Source organism: Phoenix dactylifera, chromosome 7 (assembly GCF_009389715.1).
Source record: "Phoenix dactylifera cultivar Barhee BC4 chromosome 7, palm_55x_up_171113_PBpolish2nd_filt_p, whole genome shotgun sequence".
NCBI lineage: Eukaryota > Viridiplantae > Streptophyta > Magnoliopsida > Arecales > Arecaceae > Phoenix > Phoenix dactylifera.
In genome coordinates this window covers 10399346-10425548 of record NC_052398.1, presented here as the reverse complement: position 1 = coordinate 10425548, position 26203 = coordinate 10399346, and the positions used below count along the sequence as shown (strand labels likewise).

Here is a 26203-nt window from a genome sequence, read left to right as displayed (position 1 = left end):
CGATACAGTTTTGTATGAACTAACCGTCTGATATTCGCATGCTAATATTTCAATGCAGGTGCTTGTTACAAACTTGCGAGGGCAAGCATGACATCGAGCAACATTTTCTTGAAGATGGATGACTGCAGATTAGTCTTGCGTAGGTAGGTTATTGCAGAATAAGATGAGTTACATAGTCCACTAACAAATGCTATCATTTTAATGAATGAACATAAGAGATACCTTTAGGAACACCAATGCATTACGAAAATTGTTCTGAGTAAGCATACAAGCATCACAGCAGCCACTCACTAAAACAAGGATCCATTTTAGGCGACTCTCACAATACAATAGATATTTTGCCACAACAAGTGAATTTATTTCAAAGGTTTCAACGTTGACGAAAATGGAATTTAAAGGTTGCTCAACAAACTTTTTGTATTTCCCATGCAGCCACATGTTTTCTATTAAAAGGCCTTGATTGAAGATACTAAAATTGGTCCAGCAATAGTTATTTATTACTTTGATGACAATTTCAAGTATATGAAAACGAAGCTATATATATAATGCCCAAGAAGCCCACAAATGCAGATATTCAGACACTTAGGGGTGCTTCAATAAGGTTTCTACCACTTTCAGCAATGCGACTGAGAAGTTGTAATGCTCATTCAATGTCATTATGCTACGAGTTTTTTAATTTCTTTTGGTTTCCGAATACCTGAAGTGTTTGATGGAAAAGCAGATGGGATCAGAGCAATGTATAAGACAATGAACTAACTACAACTCTGTTCTACATGATTAAAAGACTTAATGGGTAATTTTTCTTTTGGTTTGTAAAGTGATAGCACCATACTACATCAAAACAATAAGGATACAAAATCAAATAAAATAGCGTGAAACACAGTAAACTACGTTGCTAACAATAAAATACAAAACTATACAAGTACTCATAATTATATTAACTTGTCTCCACCTCAAAATGAATAGTAAACCATGATTTTCAAGAAGAATGTCAAAGAAGATTTCATCATTGATAATTCTGAGCACGACATTTAGTTTAAAAAAGTAAACCAGCTAGCTAGATTGGTACAGCAAATTACCAATACGGCTACTGATACATTAGTTGATCAATATTCTTCTAAATTTTACTACTGCTTGAGATTTAATGACAATGCGGAAACTCATGCTGTGGGGAGAACAAACCCCCTCCATATCCGGCTAGCCTTGATATTTCCAAGTAACCTAAATATCAACCATTGATTTTTGTAAAGCCTTCAATATTTTCAGCCATAATAATTTATCAAGAAGTACTGGACAAGCTAGATGAACAACCATATATATATATAGGGATTTTTCTACCTGATAGCAGATCCTGGACACCTTCTGCATGACACGAACAGAAGTAAAAGCCACCATATCACCAAGGGCCAACAAGAAGCTTTGTTACATTCGAATATATTCTCATCATCCATGTGCCCTGATACTAAGCCAGCACCACAAAAAAATAGTTTGTTATCCTACCAACCTTAGGCAATACAATATCTTGAAATATAAAATATGCTCTCTACTCCTGAAACCCACAAAAACGAAATACACTAATACCTGTATACTCGTACTATATGTGCTAGTTTGTGCAAGTGTAGCTATAAGCGTGTATGATTGCAGGGATGTGATAGCAACTCCAAAAAAAAAAAAAAGATTTATTGAAAAATAATTACGGTAATCATTTGAAAATAATATATCTAACTATGCATATACCTTATAATGCATCACTTAATTCAATATTGAACTCTGTGTGTGTGTGTGTGTGTGTGTATGCTTCTTACACTTACGTGAAATTTCCTTGTTTTCTTCATGGGCAGACTTAATAAAGTGAATGCAAAACTATAAAGACAAATGCATATAGTGCTTCCATGTCTATACAAGAAAAGGCCTCTCAATATTCGGTATTGTCAAATTCAGGCAAAGAGAACATAATCTTAACATACAAATTTGAAAGTTGGGCTATTTTAAAATGGTGGTCCACATTCCCGCCTATGAAAAACAGATAGGCAGATGAAAGAAATATATATGCCATGATGCGGCAAATCTTTAAAAAGTAGGATATGATACAACTAGGATACGAAACAAATATATATGAATTTTACATATACATATGCATATGATGTAGATATGCAAAAAAACATCCATAAACTTTTACAAACTCATCACTTAGACATCATTCAAATTCATAGACCTAATCCGTGCTCCATTTGACTGTATCAACATTACAAACTCTAAAATTGGTTATTCGTCATTAAATGGTTAGCATTCATCCTTGAAAGAAAAAGAAAGAAAAATCCGTTAACCTCATTATTGGAGATAACAAAAAAGTATCTTGAGCATATCTGGAAGTATTTAGAAGGCTTAAGGCTTCCTTAATTTTTAAAAATAAGACATTTAACATAAGTATCAGACATGTATCATAAAAGTATCCAATGATTAATTTTATCAGATATGAATAAAACATGGAATATTAAGCATCCATGCTTCCTGGATAGCCACATATGCACATGGTTTGCTGCCGCGCGATCAGGTTTAGGCTTTGTATCTGCATAAGACAATCCCCAGGTGGTGAGCATAAGCTCATGCCCTGGTTATGAGGTCCTCTACTTCCTCACCACACTCTGATATTATTTTTCATTATTTTTTTCAGAATTTTTACTATGTTACTTGTCGTTTCTACTTTCTATCTATTATTATGAATCTATTTAATTTTTAAAAAATTTCTTTCTGAACACAAACTGTCCGGTCAATTGGCATCTGAAGGAATCTGTTTGTCAGCTCTTTTATAAATTGGGATTACACCCCGTTACCTTCTCCCCCTACTTTGTTTAGTGATCTTGATATATCATCCGTCCATTTCTTCTTTGGCCCAAACTTTTACTCAATAGAATCACACTAATCTTGTATATCAGATACCTTAAAAAAAGTTGCAGGATAAAACTTACTTCTGCTGGATTGACATGAAAACCTACATTCAATGCGTATTATCTTCCAGTTTTTATTTCTAAGTAGTGCCAAAAATACATCAAAATACTGTTAAATGTTCTAAAATATCTGCGCACAGTAATGAACTGATATATGATACTGTGACTTAGCTACGAGAGAAATATTGGACCAAGTCTATGCTCATGAAATCTGTGAAAGATTTTATCTGAAGTAAAGTTTTACGGTCTATCAGGATCCAAAGTTGGTTCTGTGAAATATAATTTCAAAAATCTATGTAAATATATCTTAGTCATGTCAGAATAATTTGAAAAATGAAAAAAAGAAAGGGAAAAGCCTTTGGCTGGACAAGTTCCTATGTAGATTCCAAATTCTAATAAGCAATATTTACAATATCAATGCACTAGTTCTACAATTCTACAAGTTGCGATCTCCAAGCACCCATCGTAATTTAAGACTACCAGTAGTTACATATGCCTTAGATGATCAAATATTCAAGTGATTATATATGATATTATTCAGATCTTCAAAGATAAACCAGATATTTGAAATTGTTTGGTTTTCTGCTGAAAATCCAAGGCCAAGAAATCTTCTCAAATCGATGCAAAAAAACAAAATGAATTGAGAAATAGAGGAAACACCTAAAATTTATTTTTACTAGGGAGAAAAAGAAAAAAAAGCATAAAATAATTCAAAAATAAATATGATGAAAAGTCTAAATTATTTTTTGTAATGGGGAAGCTCTCAACTACAGCAACAAGAATTCCTTGATAAATCCTAATACATTAACAAGTCAAATTCAAAATAAGACACCAAACCCCAGATTATGCATGCACTTATTTTCTTCAAAATAAAGAAGAAACTAAGGCAAGAATATCTAATACCATTGTTGATAGAAGAGAAAACATCAGGTAACTCAATCCCTATCTTATGATAGCTGGTCATAAAGTACTGTCTGGCCTTCTCAAGCTCTCCTTCAGAGTTGCCAAATAGCTTTAGTGAGACAATGACGATATATAGAACTTAGCCGAGGCAGTCCTCTAAGCACCCATGTGATAGCCATAAAATCAATCTGCATTTCAATTGTTTCAACAATATTAACAGATTTCCTACTGTTCTAGCAAAAATACATTTTACAATACCTTAAGACAAACATGGTGAACAGAAACAACAGAACGCATGCAACTAGAGTATAGGGTTCCAAATTCGAGATCCTTTATATTCAATTGTCTAATAGTAATTTTTTATTTTTTTTCAAGCACACCACAATTTTCCCTTATGATCCAATCTGATGTATCTTACTCTATTACTACCAGTTGTGCGCCATTTGTACAGAAAATTTACAATAAATTCTTATACAAATACTAAACATATTCAAGTATGTATAAATGAAAATAAAAACATGAATGTACATAATTGTGTTTACACCATGTACATGAATGCATCAAAGTTTCCTATTTTGCCCAAAGATAATCTGTTTCACCAGAAACAAATTGGACTTTTTTTGGCCAAGATCAGTCTATAGTGAACCTCCATTTCATGTTTCGGCCGGCTACAACTAGTCGAAATGTATTATTTGAATTCCTTGATCCTCTATAAACACCCAAGATCTCTTTAGTGTATAAATAATACCGCATCAGATAAGGTTGCTCGACATCTAAAGTTTTTGTATTTCCCATGGTGCCACATTTTCTCTAATAAAAGGCCTGGATTGCAGATATTAAAATTTATCAAACAATCAGTTTTCATTACATTGATGGCAATTTCAAATATATGAAGATGAAGCTATATATATAACACCCAAGAAGCCCACAAATGCAGATATTTAGACTCTCAGGTCAAATTCAGGGTTTCAGCATGTAGAAGTGGCTACCTTCTGAAAATTAATCTAACTATTAGGTCAGTATCATTATCAATTATGTACAATTTATATGCTTCAATAAGGTTTCTACCACTTGCAGCAATGTAACTGAGAAGTTTTAATGCCTATTCAATGTCATTATGCTATGAGAATTTGTATTTCTTTTGGTTTCCAATACCTAAAGTGTTGGAAGGAAATGCAGATGGGATCATAGCACCGTACAATATTATAAACTAACTACAACTTTGTTCTACATGATCGACAGACATAACCGGTAGTTTTGCTTTTGGTTTGTCAAGTGATAACCACATCCTACACCAGAACAGTAATGATAAAAAAGTCTGATACACAGTAAACTATGCTGCTAACCATAGAATACAAAATATAGAAGTACTCATAATAAATATAATCACAATACAATTATATTAATCTGTCTCCGCTTCAAAATGAGTAGTAAATCATGAATTTCAAGAAGAATGTCAAACAACATTTCATCATTGATAATTCTGAGCATGTTATTTAGGTTAGAAAAATAAACCAGATGGATTGGTACAACAAATTACCAATACAACTACTGATACATAAGTTGACCAATATTCTTCTAAATTTTACTACTGCTTGAGATTTAATGACGATTTGGAAACACATGCTCTGGGGACAAGAAACCCCCTCCATATTCGGTTTTCTTGATATTTCGAAGTAACCTAAATATCAGCCTTTGATTTTGGTGAAGCCTTCAAAATCTCAGCCAAAATATTCTATCAAGAAGTACTGGACAAGCTAGATGAACAACCATATGGGGACTTTTCTACATGATAGCAGATCCTGGATAAATTCTGCATGTCATGAATAGATGTAAAAGCTATATACCATATCATTATCAAGCCCCAACAAGAAGTTTTGTTACATAAAAGTATCCTCTCATCATCCATGTGCCCTGATACTGAAGCCAGAACCAACAGAAAATAGTATGTCATCCTACTAACCGTAGGCAATTCAATGTCTTGAAATATAACATATGCTCTCCATTCCTGAAGCCAACAAATGCACTAATATCTGTGTAAGCATACAATCGTGCTAGTTTGTGTAAGTGTAGCTATAAGCGTGTATGGGTGCAGGGAAGTGAGCAACTCCAAAAAATAGATTTATTGAAAATAATTATGGTAATCAATTGAAAATAACATATTTAACTATGTATATACGTTATAAGACATCTCTTAATTCAATATTGAACTACATGTATGTCTGTATACTTCTTACACTTATGTGAAATTTCTTTGTTTATTTTCTACTTTGAATATAGACTATAACTCCATTATAACATGCTAAGGTGATGTTCAACATGCACAAATTCAATATTTATGAGAAGACTTAATAAATTCAATGTAAAATTATAAAAACAATGCATATATAGCTTCCATGTCTAAACAAGAAAAGGCCTCTCAATATTCAGTATTGTCAAATTCAAACAAAGGGAACATAATCTTAATATACCAATTTCAAGGATGTGCTCTTTTAAAATGGTGGTCCACATTCCAACCGATGAATAATAGATACACAGACACAAGAAACAGATACGGCATGATACGGCAAATCTTGAAAATATAGGATATGATACAGCTAGAATATATGTGAATTTTAAATATACATATGCAAACGAATGTATATAAACAAAAAAGCATCCATATAAGTGTAAATATACAAAACAACATCCATAAACTTCTACAAACTCATCATTTAGTCAAAATTAAATTCATAGACCTAATCCTGACTCCATTTGAAAGTATCAAAATCACAAAGTCTAAAATTGGTCATTCAAAATTAAATGGTAATTAGCATTTCCTTTAAATAAAAAGAAAGAAAAATCCCATGTTCTCATTCTTGGAGATATCAGGGAATATCTTCAGCACATCTGGAAGTATCAGACATGTGTAAGAAAAGTATCCAATGAGCATTTGTATCGAGTACAAACAAAATATGTAACATTAAGTATCCATGCTTCCTAGGCCGCATATGTAATATCAGGTTTAGGCTTTGTATCGCATACTTTTAGTTCCCATTTTATATCTATTATTATGAATCTATTTTTTTAAAAAAGAAATCTTTCTATACACAAACTGTCCAGCCAGTTGGCATCTGAAGAAGGCAATTTGTCAGCGGAGGGTTTCTCATCCCTCGTCCCTTATAACACTCCTACGTGAAAGTGGTAACTCCGTTACCTCTTTCACTCCTCTAGAACACGAAATTTCAGAATTCCATGTTCCGTTCGCTAGGTTAGTTAGGAGCTCGCTAGCTAACCTAGCTCACTCTCTTCCGCGTGAGGGTTAATGAAGAATGAATGAGTTCCCCCACGCACCCACGCAGAAAGCACTTCCCCCTCGCAGTGGATCGAAGCTGCCAGTGGACTTCGAGCAAGCACATCAGCACAAGACGGCGGACATCGGCTCCGAGGTAAGTGCTTAGGCAACGAAAAAGAAATTGGAAGAAGGCACAACTAGTGAACCAATGACAAAGACTTTCTTTTCTCCTCATCTCTCTCTGATATTGAGGGCTCTTGATCTGGCTCATATGTAGGGATCTTGATCGTGCAATCTAAGTCGCAATGAAGGACTATCGTCAATGCGGCTGGAGCCGCTAAATCCCACAACAAGTATTCTCAGTCGGCGAAGGTTAGATCCCATGGTTGGAGTTTGACCTCTTTGAAGAAAGAGCGGACGTCACTCGTCTTTTTTATAAATAGGGATTACACAACCGTGCAAACCAATAGATTTCTCTTCCTATCCCATTACCTTGCCCCCTGTTTTGTTTAGTGATCTCGAAATATCATCTGTCCATTTCTTCCTGGGTCTTAGATCAGAACTTGGCATTTTGCCACCAATATTAGATTACCTTGTTACTAGATCTATAGAACGACACAAACCATATATATCAGATACCATAAAAAGAAAAGTTGCAGGGATAAAAATTACTTTTGCTGGATCGACATGAAAACCTATATACAATGGGTATTATCTTCCAATTTTTATTTTTAATTAATGCCAAGAGGATGTCGAAATACTGAATTAGTTGTTGTAAAATACCTGCGCACAGTAATGTTGAACTAATATATGATATTGTGACTTGGCTATGAGAACAATACGGTACCAAATCTATGCTAATGAAATCTGTGTAAAATTTTATCCTAAGGAATGTTTTACCGTCTATCAGTATCCAAAGTAGGTTAAAAATCTATGCTAAACATATCTTAGTCATATCAGAATAATATGAAAAATCCAAAAAAAGAAAGGGAAAAGCCTTGGCTGGACAAGTTCCAATGTAGATCCCACACTCTAATTATAAGCAAATCTTAACAATATCAATGCAATTGTTCGACAATTCGAGAAGTTGCAATCTCCAAGCACTGCATCGTAATTTAATACTGCCAGCAGTTACACATGCTTAAGATGCTCAAATGTATAAGTGTTATATATGATATTATTCAGACTTCATATATTAACCAGAGATTTGAAATTTTTTTGTTTTCTGCTTAAAATAAACAGGTGTTGTTTAATCCATGACTAAGACGATCTTCTCCAATTGATGCCAAAACCAAATTGAATTGAGAAATAGAGGAAACATCTAAAATTTAGCTTTGTAAGTGATAAAAATCGAAAAAACATAAAATAATTGAAAAATAAAGAAGATGAAAAGTCTGAATTTATTTTTGTAATGGGGAAAACTCTCAAATACAATGACGAGAATTTCTTGATAAATCTTAATACATTGCCTAATTCATTTTTAAAAATAAGAAGGCAAGAATATCACCAAATTATGCACTTATTTTCTTAAAAATAAAGAAGAAACTAAGGCAAGAATATCTGATAACATTGTCAATAGAAGAGAAAAAATAAGGGGTAACTCAATCCCAATCTTGTGATAGCTGGCCATACATGAACAATTTTATGGCGTCTGGCCTTCTCAAGCTCTCCTTGAGAGTTGTCAAATAGCTTTGGTGAGGCAATGACCACAGCCGTTAGCCCAGGCAGTCCTCTAGAAATCCATGTGATAGCCATAAAATCATTCTTCATTTCAATTATTTCAACAATATTAAACAGTAATTATTTCGACAATATTCACAGATTTCCTACTGTTCTAGAAAATATACATTTTACAATACCTTAACGACAAACATGCTGAACAGAAACAACCGAACACATCTAACTATAGTGTTCCAAATTCAAATCCTTTATATTTACGTGTGCAATGGTAATTCTTTATTTTTTTTCAAGCATACTGCAACTTTTTCTTATGATCCAATCTGATGTATCTTACTCTGTTGATGCCATATATGCCTGGGCAATGCCATGGAGGGTGGGATGGGGTGGGGTGGACTAAAGAATGGAATTAGAGTTTATTAAGCAAACTTGTAATTTTGTCAGATTCCCCAATTAAAATGATTTATTGGGGTCGTAGCTTGAAAGGCCATGCAAGTTACAAAAGCATCATTTTAATCTTCCAATAGCTAGGGTACCTATACAAACTATTTAATGATGCACAGTTGTTAGATCCATCTATTGATCTCTAAACTTACTGAAGGAGACCAAGTTGAACTTTTTGAGCTACCAGATCATTAGATTAATACACCAAAGACCTTGTTCAATAGATCTTAAGTCAAATAATCATTTGTAGGATCCAACAGTGAAATGTCGAAATAACAATTAGAGAAATTGGAAAAATATGTGTAACTTGTAACTCTTAATATAAGCTGATGTCTAGAATTCATCTTAGCGGATCTTTGACATTTGAAACTTTCATGGTTGACCTTTGTGTGGGAATTTTGGTCATAGGAACATGGTGGTATTCGATCAAGTTATCCAAAGATGTTTGATCACTAATTTTCTAGTCCTTTATCAAGTATTCTGATATGGAAACTCCAGGATCCTCCACTATCAACCCTAATTTGTAGGGTGGCTATCCTTTGTATCATGGGTTGCAAATAAAATTGTTAACAATTTGCGATTGACTTTATAAAATTCAAAAAATCAACACACTTCGTTGAAAGTTGATATGTTTGATAACTGAACCACTTCAATAAAGTCCTAAGTTGCAGTTCATCTCTTAAATATTTAATTGAAACACTCCCACATTCATCCATGGATAGAAATCTTTCATCCCAATCTAGGTTCGCCATTATATTTGTAATCATAGGGGAAACCTAATGACAATAGATCCATTACCTTGCTATGAACAAACTTTAATTTGTTTTGATTTATGCAGAAAGTCAGAAGGGAACAAATACATGCTCCAAAAAATGTTCCATTTCCATAGTTTACGACGGCACCTAAATCCTGATCAAAGAATAGAAGAGTCAAAATATACGAAAAATTTATAGATAGAAAACAATCATGATTTCTTTTCATCAGCAGAATCTATTACACTCATTACTTCCCGTTGAGTATGTTTGGTGTTTACAAGTTTTATAGAGGCAATAAGGGAGTGAGCGAAGCGAGTAGAGCATAGCGCAACGAGTGAAGCGGGTAGGTGGAGGGTAAAAGATCCCCCCATCCGGCTACCATACTTGTTTTGTTTGGGCCACATGATTTTTGTAAGATACTAGTTCAAGTGCATATTGACTTACTCTATTTTATATATATATATATATATATATATATATATATATATATATATATATATATATATATATATATATATATATATATATATATATATATATATATATATATATATATATATATATATATATATATATATATATCTTGAAACCCTAAAAAATGAGAGCAATTAAGTGTTCTAGTGTTTGAGAGAAAATGTCGCACTTTGACTCCAATTTTTTATAGTGAAACTTTTGCATCGTCTCTGCCCGTGGATCTAGACTGGACCATGTAAATATTGCTTGTTCTTGTCATTCTCTCTTTTTCTTCATGTTTCATCGTTCTCCTTTCCTATCCCAACGCTTCCTATCATTCATATCTTACGATATAATTAGACTTACTAAATAGGATTACTTATTTAGGTTGGATTATTCTAGACTTTTGTCTAAGAAAGAAATAAGATTTTGTACACAATCTAGTGATAGCAAAATTTTGCAACACAAGCACAATACAAGGTGCCATCAAAACTAATCCAAAACACAATTTCAAAGACTTGAAAACATTTTTGACCCTAGAACTAAAGTAGGAACTGATAATATAATTGCTCACATAGGAATAAAAAAATCGACTATAAAAGTAAGCTAAAATTGACCCATGAAAAGCATAGCCTTCTTACAAAATATCTACACTGTATTAAAAACAACAATTTCGAAATTGGAGAACAAATTATTCTAATTCTCTTTGAAATTTTTTGATGGAAAATATCCTTTTAGTTTCCAAGAACCCATAACTACTTCCCATTAAAATAATTCTGACCATTTTATCCAAAAAAGTGAAAAGGAAACCTTATCTCTTTTAAAATGGAAAGAAACATAACTGGATTCCAATCCCTATTTTTCAGGGAGGCAAGTTTCTAGCGCCTCTCTCCCTCTTTGGTCCAAACCTTATCTATTCTAATCCTTCCTTTTAAAAGTGACAAGAAGTAATACATAACTAGAGAGATCTTACTATTCTCTTTTTATTTTTTATTAACATAATTTAAAATTTCATATTTATTCCTTTTCTTGAACATGCATTACACATGTCCTAGTTGCAACTACAAGAAGGCTATAAAACAATAAATTAACTGCACAAATAGTTCAATTAAAATCAAATTCAAAGCTAAGTCGCATTAAGGACAAGGGAAGAGAGAGGAGAGCAAAAGTGATTAAAATGCAACTTAGGGTAGCCTAAACCCAACCATTTGAACCGCTTATTGGGTATGGTCAAACTAAGGTTATACAAATCTGGGTTAGGTCATAAGTTAATTTATGTAAACACTAAGGAAGACATATCTTGACATAGTAATATATATTTTTTGAATATTCAAAGAGATCTCTTGGATAAGATATACCATAGTGAGGACATGGGCATCTTCAAATTGCAAGATTTTCTAATGCGGACTGGGCTTGAACATCATTTAAGTGGGAGATAGACCATGGGACACTGTACATTTATGGAAATACGATGGTGAAATGCAAAAAATGAAGTTTTCTCCCTAAACCAAGAATAGAAGAAAAGATCAAACAGTTACAAACAGTGCATGCTGCGATGGTCAAGTTCACTTGAAGAGCTGACATTTCATTTACAATGGGTTTCATGAGTCAACATTTATAAACAATAAGCAAAATTTCTTGACATAGTGAAACATAGGAATTAATAATTGAAGACATCTCCTGACAAGGTATACCATGCTAAGATATGGACATCTTCAAAATCAGGGGTTGTCTAATGCTTACAAGTAAAGATCGACCAAGGGATACTGTACATTTATTGCTAGTACTATGGTAACATGTGAGGTTAAAATCCTAGATCAAGCACAAATAAGGTTAAAAGAGTAACACATTATGCATGCTAGTGTAGTCAAATTCAATTATTTAGTGTTGAATGTGGCCAAAAGAATTGTCTACAACGCGATAACTAAGTAGCATCACGTTTGGCAAAAACCCTCTACCTCACCGGAAAAAAAGGAAGGTGAAATAACATGCCACTTCATCATGATGCAAACTTAAAGTAAAGAGGTTATAGCGTCATTTGTTACACAAAGTTAACTACTTAAATCTTTAGAGGTTTTGGTCAGCATCCGATTATCATATTGACGTTACAAGATTGGAAACTTTGACATCCGGATGCAACTTATCGACATAAGTGGCTTGCAACATAAGAATGGGGCCGTTTGTATTTGACACTAGGTGGACAAAAACAAGAGAAGAGTGTTCAACCTAGTTTATGGCTGAAGACCTTTATTTCTATTAGCATCTTTCTTGTCCCTTATTCCCATTTTTCCATCCTAACACATGCACACACAAGTATATCAATTTTTCAAAAATTTTCTTGGTAGTAGAAAGCAAAGCATGTAGGCTAAAGATGGTTCAATCGATGGTGAAACATCAATCCCAAAACCATAATTTTGAATGTCAAGTTGGTAAAATTAAAGGATCTTAGATTCTCAAAATTTCATTATCATTTTTACATGATATGCATGGGAAACCAATTTCTCTTGCATAGAAGCAAAAAATGGGATGTTCGCAAGGAGAACAAGATCAGATAAATGGTTGATGGTTAACCTCTTAGATGGAAAGGAGCTAAATCTTTTTAATACTGCAAATAAGGTAAGATGAGACATAGGATATGTAGTGGCTATGAGAAGATGAATACCGCAATTACTCAAAAAATTTTAAACAATATTGTAATGGAAAAGATGAGAAATGGCTTTTATAACATATAATGAGCTGGAGAAGTGGTCCGAAAGAAGAAAAAAATAGAAAATCTATATTTACTAATATGTAGTGCAAATCGTTATCAAACACTCAAAACTAGTTAAGAGTAATAAAATGTCAACAACAAAAATATGACAATAAGAGAAGAGAACCAAGACTTGAAGATGAGTTGCCAATCTCTCCTCTTTTTTTTCCTTCTTTTTTTGGAGTGTGGAGGGGCTGGATTCCCTGTCAATTGTTGTCAACCCACGCTTTCACAAACGGAGAATGTTCATCCAACATGTTCTCCTAATATAAATCCTATAACTCTTTACCAAAAAAATAAAGAGATGATTTATTAATAATACATTTGTTTTCATTAGGCATTATCAAATATCTTCCCCACAATATCCCCAAATCTCATCATCTCAATCACCTATCTTGTTGTGTATGGAACTCCTTCCTATTTGACATAAGAGAGGTGGAGATCTTAGTGAAGCATAAATTGTAGATTCAAAATAGCTTATTATTGAAATCTAGGATGTGAAATATTTGGAGTCAGAATCCTTGGGCTTTCCAACCACTTCACACTTTGAAGACCACCAATTGTGCATCAACATGTCATTCAACATAGGGAGGGAACTAATATCAATGAATACCAAGAGAGAATCCATTAATGGATCCAAAAGCATAACTGGGGATCTAAATTCCCCCTATAAAGGCTAGAAAAATTGTTTGGAAGAGATCTCCTATATTGTAAGCTAATCATTCCCTAAACGTGTTTAAGGTATATCATGGAAAATGCTCTCTTATGCAAATTAAATTGGTTAATTATAGCAGCAACAGATCAGCCCCGCCTTCGACCTGTGCTTCAACTGCAATCAACCTTTTCAATGACTGAGGGATTGCAGCTTTGTTTTCTTTAGCTACAACTTCTGTTCAACCTCTGCTTACAATTATTTGTCAAGTTTGGAGCTTCAGCCATTATCAAGGTGGTGGTTCAACTAAAGTATTTTCATCTGGTTTTGATGAATTTCTAATGGCATAAAATGTTGTCTTTAAAGGGTTGTTCTTGTTTCTTCATTTGGTGGAGCTTCACAACAAAAGAAGGAAACATTCTGTTAGAAAGCCAAATTGAATTAAAAACCAGTTTGACAGACAGCTGAACTTAACTTCTAACCATCAACCAAGTCCGATCTCCTCCTCATCATATCGCTTGTTGTTTCATATCGCCTGTCATTGCATTGTACATTCCATCCCCATCTCCTTTGACTCTCATGTACATACTTCTCTCACATATTCAATAAATTTTGTGGCTCAACCTCCCCTTCCCTCAAAAAAAATAATAAAAAAATTATAGCACCAACAAACGAGCCCCCAATTTGGTACCTTTTTCCACAATGGAATTAAAATATTCTTGGATCAAACAGTACTAACCAAGGTCCATGGCTGCATCACCCTAAGAAAAGCCCACTGAAAGTAAGCTAAACACATTTGTGAAATGTCCATCATAAATATGCAATCCAACTGACCCCAATTCCCCACAAACCTTTCCAAGAGCACCAGTGAATATTTCATCTGTTTAAAAATGGAACTTAGTTAGATTTTAATCTTCTCATTAGTAAATTGGCAGTCTATCAATGTATAAATGCTTACAACCTTCCATGTGAATCTGGATCACTGTTGACATAATAAAAACCTTGCTATCTTTCAAAGAATCATGAAGTTCAAAGCATATGCCAAATATCAACATCTTTATTCTCAGATACTTTCTAGTCAAGTATTACTTAAGTGTTGTACCAAAAAGAAAGTATTACTGAAGTGAAAAAGTTATGCATTACTTATTAACTTAAGGACATAAATTATGGATTACTTTTCTTTTTGGTATGTTTTCTTTCACTTCTGTTAAAAGACTACAAAATCAACTTTACACCGAAGCTGAACAAGCTAAATGAATCATGTCCGCCAACAAAATTCAGACATACTACTGCCCCATTTTTAACACCAAAGGGTTCGATTAAAGAAAAATATTTGTTCTAGTGGCTTCAAAAGCAGGCCTGGTCAATACACTTCAAAATTAATGTTCGAATTAAACAGACAGTCAAAGACGTTTTTCAATTTTGGGAGAGTGTTCATAAAGTATAACATCTCCGAAAGAAATAGCAAGATGAATGCCCTAAACATTCAAACAGCTAATTCACAAAAGACAGGTTGTCAATTTGACTTGACTTTGTCTTTGCTAATATCAGACGGCATTCCCCATATAAACTTACTTAGAAGGTCGAAGACCAAGGTGATACCCGAGTAGGGACAATGATACACTTCGTGAATTGAAACCCCACCAAAGTGCTCTCACCATGCATGACTAAAATCCTCAAATCCTTTGTTGCAAACTTGAAACCGCGGTCTATGCATTTCCTAGATGCGCCGACATGATAAGGAGCTAAACTGCAACACCAAAGCTATAAAGCTCCATTATATTGGCTGTAAAAATTATCTAAATACTTGTATTTGCTGCCACTTGGTGAAATCGTAGGATTTTTTTCTTTGAAGATAGTATCTCAATGTCGTTTACCTACTGGGATTTTAGGCATTCCAGCTACCAAACCCATATGAGGGAACACTTCTACTCATCAACAGGAGCAGATCTCATTTTCAATCACAGAAACACTTGATGTTTATAATATGTTGCCTATGGTTGTCCCTGTGCAAACTTCTACAAGATCCTTAACTCCTGTTGCATCGAACCACTAGCTCGCCTCCATAACTTCAACAACAACAGCATCCTAATGCGTTTCTAACCACAATGCCCACGCCACATATTTAATAAAATCTTCATATCATCATAGTTTTTTTCAACCTTATTATAAGAAGAGAGCGGATGCAGGTGACAAAACAATTTCAGTGCCATTTTTGCCAAGAGAAACAGAAGGAAATTAAGCTACCAGGATGGAAAGCAAAATAAGGAGGGTAGAAGTTCCCGTACCTCCACGGATCCCAGAGGCTACAACTGTGGACCATCCGGCATCCTTCAAAAGGGTCCCCTCCCTTCCAGGTCTTCCACTGAATTATTCCCTTCACCTGCAAATCAAAAAGAAACCAAAAGGAAAAGAGTGGACAACAAAAGAGTGGGCACTAAATGGTGCCAACTATTAGAACCTTGGTGGGGCATGAAACAAGAACAGCAGGCATAAAGAAGCCCTTCGGTAACGGTCGTTTTCTTTTGTTTCTTTCCTTATTTTTAGCACCGGAACAAAGGAGAGAGTAAATGTGGGAAGAAAGAATGGCGCATAAAATGATAAAATCCAGGTGTAACCATGTGATGTCCACGGTCAAAAGTTTTATTTCCAAGAATAGAAAGACCGCAGACAGCTCCATGGAATAAGGTACCGTAGCAATAATACCACCGCCAAATCAGTAAAAAAAAAACAAAGGTTCAGATGAGAGGGAAAAGAACCGACGAATCCCAGATCTGCTAAGAAACCGTAGGAACATCACTTCCTGTCCTTTATTAACTGTGAACCCGTCCTTCTCCTGCCCCCATCTCCTACCATCTTGGCCCCTGGAAGCCTGCAAGCCTGCAACAAAGCACGACGCGGCTCTTCCCGAATGACTGCAAAACTAGTGGCCAGAATTGGAAAAAAAAAAGTCTAAAAAGCAAAAGAGCCAAGAATAAAAAGAAAGGGAAAAATACTAACAATTCCGAGTTATAACGTTCGAGATGAGAACGGCCAAAGGTTCCTAGCTAGCTTCCTGCAATCTTTAACATGGCTTGACTCTCCCAGTGCAATGGCTCGTGTCCTGGCCAAAGAACATGGAGGTGAGATAGGAGAAGAAATCTCGTCAAAAACAAAAACAAAAAAAACAAAAAAAAGGTGAAGAAAGGGGGAAGAGAAAGAGAGAGGAGCCGGGGGGGGAGGAGGGGTGGTCAACAGTGACTTCCGTTAAAAACCACATCGCGCAAAGGTGTACCGTCGCCTCGATCCGGGCCGCTCCCAACGAGGAGAGAGAAAGGTGAAGGCTCTTTCTCCAAAGCCACGCATCCGTGCTCCATCGCCTCAATTTCCTTCCTTTCATTTTGAAAATTGTTCTATAATAAAATAAAATTTAAAAATAAAAATCTAGCTATCAAAAATAAATAAAAGAGAAGCAATAGTAGTGATGATAATTCTGAAATAAAATCCATTAAGAGGGGATATTGTACAGTCTTACATCATCTTCCTCCTCGGAAAACACTCTCCCTCCCCTCCCCCGGCCAGAAGAGACGGCCCGAGGGATGATAATTCTGAAATAAAATCCATTGAGGGGATACTGTACAGTCTTACATCATCTTCCTCCTCGGAAAACCCTCTCCCTCCCCTGGTGGGAAGAGACGTCCCGGACAAAGATAAAGGCAAAAGAAAAGCAGCGGCCATAAAAGCGATGATAGACCCGAGATAGGAAGTAGATAAGGCTCTGCCGCTGCGCGTGGCCCTTTCTCGAACAGTTTTATTTATTTTTAGAAAAAAATCGCCGATGATAACTACTATCTTTTTTTTCTTTTATCACATAAAACAGAAGAATAAAAAGAAAGAACTCTTTCAAAAAAAAAAGAATAAAGAGAAAGAAAGAGAAGGCAAGAGAGCGGACGCGGCATGGGAAGCTGACAGAAAGAGAAATGAGCACGCAACGGGAACAGCATCGCTATCATGCTGCCATCGCCGGCGTGTGCTCACTCTCTTCTGTCGGCCCAAGGAAAGCAAGCCAGCCAAAGTCAGAGAAGATCTACCACCAATCTTCTTCATTTCTTCCAAATCCTTTGTGGTTCTACCATCCATAAATCTCAAACCTTTCCCGTTTCCCTCTCCCCCACCCAAGCTCAGCCCAGAGAGAGGTCGTCAGACCGAACTCCCCACTCCCTCTCCTCTCTTCCTCTCTCTTTCCCGGATCGTGGCAATAACGTAGAGTGGGGTAGAGCAAAGGAGACAACGTCGCAGAACAAGGCGAAAGCCCAGAAGCAGCCACTCATCGCATCTCTCACTCTCTCTCGCCCTCTTATTATCAGGCAGGCTCCCTGTTTAATGATCTCTTCTCTCTCTAATTAGGATTATAGAGGAAACTAAATATAACGCAGGAGACGGTATTTGATTAAGGGGGAAGGACATTTCGGGAAACGGGGGAAGGCGTCCGGGCTTGTCTATCGGAGATTGGATCGCGCAGCAAGAAAGTCTAGCGTCGCGTTCGAGAGGGCGACGCCTGGCTTACAGGCACCGCCTGATTTGACCGAAATACTTACGTGGCGGCCGCCTGTCGGCTCTCAGTGGGACCAGTAGCGTCCTTGCGGGGTTTTCATCTGCACGGGACCGCGCCGTGTGCGTGCGAGCGAATGAAGCCAGGTCGCTGTTCGCAGTACAGATATTTCCCTCCCACTCCTCGGCCCGTACCCATTACCATCTAAAATTATCTTACCAAAAACAAAAGAAAAAACGCCATCAGGCTGGTTATTATTCATATTTTTTTATTTTTCTAAATTATATTTGCTTTTTCTAACAAAAATAAAACTAAGGGATCGAAATAAAAAACTCTTTTTTATCCCCACCGTCCTACAACCATCCTTTCCACCATCAACAACAGGCTTCACCACCACCACTATGTTACCTAGATCGCAGTACCTAATATTTTTAACTCCTTTAACTTATTTCAACCACTCAATTAGCTTGTTTAATAAAATATTAGAGTTTAATCTGAATTTTTGATATATTTAATAAATATAACAGATTTAGTTGATAGATTTTTGAACTATTATATACCCAACCTGATTCACATCTAGTTTGACCCAATCCTAATTGCCAATCCTGCCCCCAAGGCCTTTGCATGTCTACCATCATTGTCGCCTCCATAACATCACCGCTACCCTACCACTATAATTGCTATTATTGCTAGGGGAGTGCAGACCGCAAATCTGATCCAAATCGGCCTTTTTAGTTTGGTTTGTGTCAATTTTTTTAAATTTTGATTTGGTGTCGGTTTAAGAAAGTCTTGAACTAAAAAAATTGGTTCAAATTTGATTTGAATATTCAAAAAATCGATTCAAACTGACTTGACCCAATCCATATGTATATATAAGTATACACATTCAAACCTACCCGACTCAATGCGATTCGACCTAACCCATATGGATATATAAATATATACATTCCAATCGAACCGACACCCCTCGACCTGACCTGACCCATATATATATATATATATATATGTAAATTGATTCAACCCAGCCCATACGTGCATATATACATATATATTTTGATTTTTTTGTTTTTTTATATGTTTAGACTTAGTCCAGTTCCATTAGTTCAACCTATTGAACATCAATCTTATATAAAATAAATTTTTTATATTAGACTTAGTCTAGCCCAAGTAGCCTAACTCATTAAATATTAACCCCATAAATCAAACCGATCTGAATCAAATTTTTCAGATCGATTTGAACTTTTTTTTTTAATTGGCCTATTCAGTTTCAATTTCGGCTTTAGGAGACTGATTTAAGTCAGTTCGGTTTCAAAAATAATCTTAAGCCTACCAATCTCAAACCGTGCATACCCCTAGCTATTGCCATTTTACTGCCACTATTTGTTAATGTCACACTACATAGCCGGTTCCCTCTCTATCACCATTTTACTGCCACTATCATTGCCATCACCATATTTATGTTTTTGAAAATAATTGACTATAGCAAATATATTCATATTTTAAATATTTAATAAGATGGAAATAAAATTTTTATTTTTGTTTTGAAAATAAATCAAATAAAATGATGCCAAACAATATCTGAAGTTATTATTAGTAGGTTGATTAATTTTGTCAGCTCGTTTAATTTTCTGACCTTGGCCCATTCAAGTGGAGCCAGCATGGATTGGGGATAAAGATTGAATCATTCACAAGAGGCCATGTCGAATTGGGAATCAGTTTGATAACTTGTTTGCTCCATATTGTCCTTCTTTTTCCTTTTTCAAAAGCTAAAGTTTTAGAATCTTTTGGTTTCAATTCATTTTAATGAGATTTCGAGAACCATGTTAACGTCAAGCTCGATCCAATCGAGCCATCGCTTTCATGTCGATCTGAAAAAGCTTCATATCGATATCCTTATGCGGTAAAAAATAATCATGGTTTACAAGGATACTGGACCGGGTAGAACCATTTCTCTTCTGGTTTGACTAAAATACTGCTTTGCTTTTCTATCTTGACTACAATACTGGTTTGTATTATGAGTGTGAGCACTCATGCATGTGGTCCAGGATATCAGCAACTACCATGCATTGGGTCCTAGTTCTTCATAATAATTTTTTAATTATCATATTTTTATAAATATGCTTCATTGTTTAACGTATTGGAAATAGAAATAAATGGCATTGCATGTTGTTGTTGCAAATTAAGCACATATTAAACAAGTTTAGTTGGTCTCTGCTAAAAAAAAAAAGTTTAGATGGTCATTAGATATGTGGAATAGTTCCATTGATGTCAATTGGTAGCATGTGAGTAGAGTGAGCAAGATGGTGAAATCAATGGCTACATGGAAAGTAGGAACATATGGATTAGGAGCTTTCTTCCTCTGGATTAGGAACATATGGATTATGGTCTTCCTTAAGAAATTAATGCAAAAAGCCATTCGTTCATTTCAGCACGCCTTTGTCCTTGGTACCAGCGCGAGGTGTCGGTACTGGAATGCGAGACGAAATGCTACGGGATCCCTGTGCAGTGCATTCAAACAATTTTCTTCCCATGTAGTAAGAAAGGATTTAAGTAACTCATGGAATTTATTGCCAAACATGAGGTTTTGGGTTGATTATAGAGTTGCAAAATCAACAATTATGGGCATTCGATGAACTTTGTGTGCATGCACCTCCAAGCATTATCCTGCGTGGATGCATAACTAAAATATCTGACTGAAATAACTGGAGAACATATAACTTTGAAGTGATTCTAAAGCTAAGGAATGCATCTATTAGATAAAATGATATGTGAGATCAGCTCTTCCTATTATAATGTGGATTATTCACTCATCAAGTAGAAATGATACTTCTTCAAGGTAATGTAGAAAATGATCTATGAACTAATAATCTTAAGATGGAGTGCAAATTGGATTTTTAAGGTTTAAGATCACTTAGATGTAGAGCTTCTTGTGCATCAGACTTTTAAATCTGTCCAAAACGTGTGTGGTGGTGAGACATACCAAACAAATCCTTAATGAGCATGGTGAAAAACTAATTGTAACATATCCGTTGCATTTAATACTTGGAAGATACGTGAAGTTTAGGTATTGCGCTACCAAAAACAAAAATCCAAAATTTGCATTCTACTTGGATGGTCATAGTCATGGTTTTATTCCAGGTCTCGTAGTTGTCCCTTTTTGGGCTACTGAACCAGTTCTACCACCGGAATTGGATATACATATAAAGGGATTTGAAAGATTCTACCAATATGCTATGATAGGTTGTGCCAAACGATTTCAAGGCTTGACATCATGATTGAGAATAGTTGTAGTCATAAATTGATTTATGCTTAAATGGATCTACTAATAATTAGCATATATGCATAGGAAGGAGATGACTTATGATGCATACTTGCTACATTCATCATTGATTGGTATAAGTGCTTGTAGCTTCCTCACAGGTAGGAGATGAAGTTTGAGATGAAGTTTTAAAGTAGGTTGCATTTGATTTAGTTGACTGTATATGGTTGAGAATTCACAAACAGAAGGTCAATATTCCCTTTGTCAAGTCAATAGAATTAATCTTACTAGATTCTTTTGTCTCTTAATTACTCTTTAGCCCTGACGTCTATTTCTACATAAGCTTTTTTTTACAAGGTTGAGACAATCATGTCAAACATATATATAATAAATTTAAATAGCTAAAATAAGTTTACATGATCTTTCAAGTTTCCATTTTCCCTAGAATGAATTAAACTTGGCATGTGGGACAAGATTTGTCAAGAAAATAAATCGCAGGACCAAATGTTCAACCTAGACTTCTAATGAATCATTAATTCTATAAGAAGTATATATCTAAATATATTTCAAAGGTAATATATAAATAACACAAAATTCAAGTACATGAAAATAAATTAACAACTACTAGTGAGCAAAAGCTTTTAGTGGTCGAGAAACATTAAAGAATAACAAAAAGATATGTGGAAATGGCTATCTTAGATTATTTCACCTACTTGTTTTGCTACGCTTTTATAAAGCATTCGGTGAAATGCTTTCTAAAAGTTCTTCTCTAACATAATCCAAACCAACTTAAACATGCAATTTTGTTTCAAAAATTTTAAAAAAAAAGATTGTATGGAAAGTAAGTTCTTGGCAACATTGAGTAAAACATGTGTCATCAAAAATTGATGTGTGACAAGAAGGAGGCCATGTTAACCATAAAGCAGCAATAAGAGATAAATATTTTTAATTTAGATTTGATAGAAATTATTAGATATATTGATGGGGATACATAGGTTAGAGAAGTGTGAAAAAGAAGGAAGAAACTCATATAAATTCTAGAAATTCATTGATATACTTATCGTACATTCATATTATTCACAATGTAAGGTCTGACATTTATTTATAAAACATAAAGCGAATTCAAAGTTATCGATTCAACCATAGATTAATTGACTTGTCATATTATTTTGAATTTGACAAAAATTTAAGTCTAAACAATCAACATGCAATTTGAACCATCCATTTTAAGTAATGATCACCAAGGAAGAAAAAGGATAAACCAACTTGTTGGATTCTTTTAGAAAATTTCTAACACTACCCTTTACTATGTTTTAATAGATCATAAAGGTAACATCCAAATCTAATCAATGTGAATATGATACATAATTGATAAGATTTTTATTTATTGTATTGTATGAGATACAAAACATCTAAGATAGAAGTAAAATAATTTGTTTAGAAACATTTTCTATTAATATGAGTTCTCTTAATTGGACTTGGAAATCTACTATTTCATTTTCTAAGTGTTTGGACAGATAGTTCAAAAGCATACAAATTGAGGTATAACATAAGAAGTAAAATAGACAATAATAAAAGAAAGCATGATGATTTTTTTTCTTTTACCCAATTTTTGGATAGATAACACTACAAGTTGGATACGTAGATGACCAATTCAAGTGTAGTTAGAGATGACTATGCACTTAGACTAAAATTACTAGCAATCGCCCATATTAAAATGGTAAAGATTGTTATAGTAATTGTGATGTGGGTCCTCATGCATTCACATGTTTGCTCAAACTAATTTGTTAGATGGTACAAGTCTAATGTGCCCCCACATGAAGAGTGCAGGAAATTTAACAAAGAAAGAAGATTGCAAGAAAAACATTCACCATCTTCTCTTCTACGAGCAAGCCTTTGATTCCACAAGGAAAGAGAAAAAACTTATGAAATATTACAATTGGTCATTCTGCTTCATTTGTAATTAGTATATTTTAAGGGTGGACCATAGTGCAACATTAATGTTGCTCCATTCTAACCCGATGTCATAGGTTTGAAATATAAAAAGAGCCTCTCTGAATATAGTTTGTAATTAGCTAATTCTAAAGGGTGGGCCTTGGTGCTTCAGTAAGGATGCTCCACTATAACCTAGATGCCATAGGTTTGAAACATAAAAAGTCTCTCCGTACAAGAAAGTAAGGCTGCATACATCTAATCCTCCCTTAACCCTGCATTGGTGGGAGCCCCATGCGTTAGAATCTTATTTTCCATTTTTATTAATTATAATTGATGATTCATAGATGATATTGACAATCTTACTTTTATGGACTTGTAGACATCCCCAACTACAAACGGAATAACTTCTCTACTCAATTACAATGGGCTTCATATTGGAAATAAGGAATGATCTAAAAGCCATTTAGCATATTGAACATATTGTTTTGAGATATTTTATGGCTATATATTCTACATGTGGTACAAAAAAGTAAGAGCTTTGTGTTACATATAGGTCTTCAAGATAGAAAATAGTCTAGAAGTTTCCCTATTGGGTAGAATGACCAAGTAGGCTATGTATTCCATAGGAAGAATTGGATCATTCTTGACTTGACACTTGAAAGTTGTTCACTGCTGTAGTTAAAGTTGGGCATCATACTTATATAGCTGCCATTTTGTACAGTGTCAATAACTAATTAGGATGGCTATATTTCTATAGTCATCAAAGTACTTGACTTTGAATTGGTAGCTTGCATTCTAAACCTTCAATGATGTGAGACATCTCTTGGAAACCAGTGTTGGAAATGAAGATGTTGATCTCATATGTACAACATGCAGGCGGCCTCTTGACCAAAGAGCATAACTACTACCCACTATAATTTTGGTTCAATGATAGGGGTCCAATCTGTTTATCGACAATAATACTCTAGATTTTATCCTTGGTAGGGAACACACTGGTTAATTTATTGTGCTTTGTCACGAGTACGTGTATGGATTGTTCTAATAAGGAACACACCTATAACATTTTATCTATATTAGATTAGAGACACACAAAACACAAGAATCATAGTACCATGTATTATTTTAATAGAATCAATTTTATATTATAATTATTAATTATTTTGCATTAAATAAACTATTATTCAAATTAATTTTGTGCATGCATCGGTTTTCAATTTCATTTGTCACGTGATCCAAGATTTGATAGGCTATAGAATTGATTGACTATGGGTTTGATAGTACTAAAATTTTTCCAATGGTCAATCCAAAAGAAAGAAAGGTGGAGAGATTGATTGCAGGAATAATTACTTGGATTAAGGAAGATTTTACTGTGCATTCTATCTGCCAAGGATTAGTATAATTATGCATCTTTATGTATTGGGTGGTTGGTCCATCTTATTTCATTGTGACCATTCCCCTTGAGCAAGATGGAATATGGTACATTAGAAACCCAAGTTTACATCAGGGTTCGATACTTGTCTATCATCTATAATTTTTTCTCATATCTCTCTTTTGGTTCTCACCAAACTTAGGCTCAATCTCACTGGAAGGTGAAACAAACCCTTGATATCGCGATCGGTTCACACTGTCTATCTTACGAATTATTGTGCTAGTTTTATAGACCAAACCAAGGCTAAGCCTCGGTGGCCAACCATATAATGAAATACTTAGGTCGCTGGCTACATGCCTTGGATATCCTAGATGGTCGCCACATGATAAGGTTCAACCCTAGTGGGCTGCCAACACCTAGGGTTTTCTAGGTTGGAACCATAAAGGGTTAGGGTTTCCACCTGAGGGCTAGTTTTCTTTTATAAATAGGAAGAGGCCACCCAGGTTTTATAGAGATAGGTGAGTTTTCTCATATATTGTAGACGACTTAATCAAAAGCTCTCAAGTTCCACCCATAAAAAGAGGGATAATTAAGAACTGAAGAAAGGAAGAAAGAGATGAGGAGGTTAAGGATTGTTAAGTAATTCTTGAAGTGCCTATCAAGTGCGAATGCTCTATATGGTGCCTAGAAAAGTCTTCATCCATCTTCTTCCATTTTTTTGTATTCTCCAATCATCTTTGCAGGTATTAATCTATCTTGACGTGCACGCATTCTATGTTATATTGGTGATTTATCATAGAAGGGCAATCCCCCATCTACTGCATCACATTGTTAGACTGCATTAGTGTCCAATATCCTAACCCTATATCATTCAACGTTAATCTTATAACGCCCTATCCCACCCTACTTTAACCTTAACCCAACTCAACATGTTCCCTCCCTTAAGTAATTCTAGCTTAATCCTACCAACTCCAACCCAGTCCAACCATCCAATCATAGTCTTATATCACCCGATCCTAACCTTAGCCACCCAATAGAGTCTAAATTCATTTAATCTGAGCCAGACATTAGATTATCTCATCCAACCCAAACATGGCCCTATCCAACCTCAAGCTTACCAATCCAACCCCCAATCACACCTGAACATACCCAATCAAGTTAGATCACACCCGACTATGTTCGATCACTGCCAATCAGGCTCTATCATGCTTGATCACTCCTTATCATAGGCTTGATGCCCATCCTAGACCATCT

General features: G+C 34.9%; 1 long non-coding RNA gene across 13 annotated transcripts; it reads right to left on the bottom strand.

Moving 5' to 3' along the window:
- Positions 1-932: 932 nt before the first annotated feature.
- Positions 933-18188, bottom strand: LOC103707791. 13 transcript variants are annotated; one of them, XR_003385857.2, is made up of 9 exons: positions 17370-18188; positions 16856-17247; positions 16144-16770; positions 10045-10155; positions 8758-8857; positions 5699-5771; positions 3852-4039; positions 1339-1462; positions 933-1221 (listed from the first exon to the last, which is right to left on the bottom strand). It is a non-coding gene; the product is annotated as an uncharacterized LOC103707791 (long non-coding RNA). The 13 variants fall into 13 exon arrangements; XR_003385860.2 differs by lacking the exon at positions 5699-5771 and having other exon boundaries at positions 17370-18186; XR_003385855.2 differs by lacking the exon at positions 10045-10155 and having other exon boundaries at positions 17370-18186.
- Between the last annotated feature and the right edge of the window lie 8015 nt (positions 18189-26203).